The following is a 3449-nucleotide window of genomic DNA, read 5'->3' as shown; positions in this document are numbered from 1 at the left end:
ATTTTTTAAAATTATTTTTTATTTTTTTATTCACCAGATAATGCTACACCCAAATAGTTAACTTTTTTTGTTGCAGTTGTTCAGAAACATAGGATAAATTAATTTAAAAAAATTTAAAATTTTAATTTTTTAATTTTTGGATATTTTTGAAAGTTTTTTAATTTTTTACAATTAAAGAAAAATATTTTTTAAGTTTAAAAATAAATAATAGTCAATTTATAGATCTGTTGTTTACTAGATATTGATGGACTTTATTTTATTTTTCTTATTTAAATAAAAGCATTTAATAATATAATTTAAAAAATAAAAAACAAAAAATTTAAATTTTTTTAAAAATACTTTTTATTTTTTTATTCAATGGATAATGCTACACCCAGACAGTTGACTATTTTTTACCGCACTTGTTCACAAATTAAGGATAAATTAATTTAAAAAATATAAAATTTTAATTTATTTTTTTGGATATTTTTGGCATTTCTTAATTTTTTACAATTAAGAAAAATATTTTTTTTAGTTTAAAAATAAAAAAATAATAAATTTACAGCTCTGTTGTTTACTAGATATTACTGGATTTTATTTTATTTTTCTTATTTAAATAAAAAATATTTAATAATATAATTTAAAAATTAAAATATAAAAAATTTAGTTTTTTAAAAAATATTTTTTATAGTTTATTCACCAGATAATGCTACACCCAGACAGTTGACTTTTTTTGCTGCATTTGTTCACAAATTAAGAATAAATTAACTTAAAAATTAAAACATTTTAATTTTTTATTTTTTGGATATTTTTGAAATTTTTAATTTTTACAATTATAAAAAATTATTTTTTTAGTTTAAAAATAAAAAAATAATAAATTTACAGATCTGTTATTTACTAGATATTGTTGGACTTTATTTTATTTTTCTTATTTAAATAAAAACATTTAATAATATAATTCAAAAATTCAAAAATAAAAGTTTATTTTTTTAAAAACTATTAATTTTTTTAAATTATTTTTTATCTTTTTATTCACCGGATAATGCTACACCCAGGTAGTTAACTTTTTTTGTTGCAGTTGTTCAAAAACTTAGGTTAAATTAATTTAAAAAAAATTAAAATTTTAATTTTTTAATTTTTGGATATTTTTGGAAGTTTTTTAATTTTTTACAATTAAAGAAAAATATTTTTTAAGTTTAAAAATAAATAATAGTCAATTTATAGATCTGTTGTTTACTAGATTTTGATGGACTTTATTTTATTTTTATTATTTAAATAAAAGTATTTAATAATATAGTTTAAAAAATAAAAAATAAAAAATTTAATTTTTTAATTTTTTTAAAAATACTTTTTATTTTTTATTCAACGGATAATGCTACACCCAGACAGTTGAGTTTTTTTGCTGCACTTGTTCACAAATTAAGGATAAATTAATTTAAAAATATAAAATTTTAATTTATTTTTTTGGATATTTTTGGAATTTCTTAATTTTTTACAATTAAAGAAAAATATTTTTTTAGTTTAAAAATAAGAAAATAATAAATTTACAGCTCTATTGTTTACTAGATATTACTGGATTTTATTTTATTTTTCTTATTTAAATAAAAAATATTTAATAATATAATTTAAAAATTCAAAAATAAAAAATTTAGTTTTTTAAATCTTTCAATTTTTTTAAAAATATTTTTTATAGTTTATTCACCAGATAATGCTACACCCAGATAGTTGACTTTTTTTGTTGCATTTGTTCACAAATTAAGAATAAATTAACTTAAAAATTAAAACATTTTTATTTTTTATTTTTTGGATATTTTTGAAATTTTTAATTTTTTACAATTATAAAAAAATATTTTTTTAGTTTAAAAATAAAAAAATAATAAATTTACCGATCTGTTATTTACTAGATATTGTTGGACTTTATTTTATTTTTCTTATTTAAATAAAAACATTTAATAATATAATTCAAAAATTCAAAAATAAAAGTTTATTTTTTTAAAAACTATTAATTTTTTTAAATTATTTTTTATTTTTTTATTCACCGGATAATGCTACACCCAGGTAGTTAACTTTTTTTGTTGCAGTTGTTCAAAAACTTAGGTTAAATTAATTTAAAAAAATTAAAATTTTAATTTTTTAATTTTTGGATATTTTTGGAAGTTTTTTAATTTTTTACAATTAAAGAAAAAATATTTTTTAAGTTTAAAAATAAATAATAGTCAATTTATAGATCTGTTGTTTACTAGATATTGATGGACTTTATTTTATTTTTATTATTTAAATAAAAGCATTTAGTAATATAATTTAAAAAATAAAAAATAAAAAATGTAATTTTTTAATTTTTTTAAAAATACTTTTTATTTTTTTATTCAACGGATAATGCTACACACAGACAGTTGACTTTTTTTGCTGCACTTGTTCACAAATTAAGGATAAATTAATTTAAAAATATAAAATTTTAATTTATTTTTTTGGATATTTTTGGAATTTTTTAATTTTTTACAATTAGAGAAAAATATTTTTTTAGTTTAAAAATAAGAAAATAATAAATTTACAGCTCTGTTGTTTACTAGATATTACTGGATTTTATTTTATTTTTCTTATTTAAATAAAAAATATTTAATAATATAATTTAGAAATTCAAAAATAAAAAATTTAGTTTTTTAAATCTTTCAATTTTTTAAAAAATATTTTTTATAGTTTATTCACAAGATAATGTTACACCCAGACAGTTGACTTTTTTTGCTACATTTGTTCACAAATTAAGAATAAATTAACTTAAAAATTAAAACATTTTAATTTTTTATTTTTTGGATATTTTTGAAATTTTTTATTTTTTACAATTATAAAGAAATATTTTTTTAGTTTAAAATTAAAAAAAATAAATTTACAGATCTGTTATTTACTAGATATTGTTGGAATTTATTTTATTTTTCTTATTTAAATAAAAACATTTAAAAATATAATTAAAAAATTCAAAAATAAAAGTTTATTTTTTTAAAAACTATTAATTTTTAAATTATTTTTTATTTTTTTATTCACCGGATAATGCTACACCCAGATAGTTAACTTGTTTTGTTGCAGTTGTTCAAAAACATATGATAAATTAATTTAAAAAAATTTAAAATTTTAATTTTTTAATTTTTGGATATTTTTGGAAGTTTTTTAATTTTTTACAATGAAAGAAAAATATTTTTTAAGTTTAAGAATAAAAAATAGTCAATTTATAGATCTGTTGTTTACTAGATATTGATGGACTTTATTTTATTTTTCTTATTTAAATATAAGCATTTAATAACATAATTTAAAAAATAAAAATAAAAAATTTAATTTTTTAATTTTTTTAAAAATACTTTTTATTTTTTTATTCAACGAATAATGCTACACCCTGACAGTTGACCTTTTTTGCAGCACTTGTTCACAAATTAAGGATAAATTAATTTAAAAAATATAAAATTTTAATTTATTTTTTT

The sequence above is a fragment of the Arachis hypogaea genome, chromosome 1, assembly GCF_003086295.3.
Source record: "Arachis hypogaea cultivar Tifrunner chromosome 1, arahy.Tifrunner.gnm2.J5K5, whole genome shotgun sequence".
NCBI lineage: Eukaryota > Viridiplantae > Streptophyta > Magnoliopsida > Fabales > Fabaceae > Arachis > Arachis hypogaea.
Note: the sequence above shows the minus strand (reverse complement) of the source record.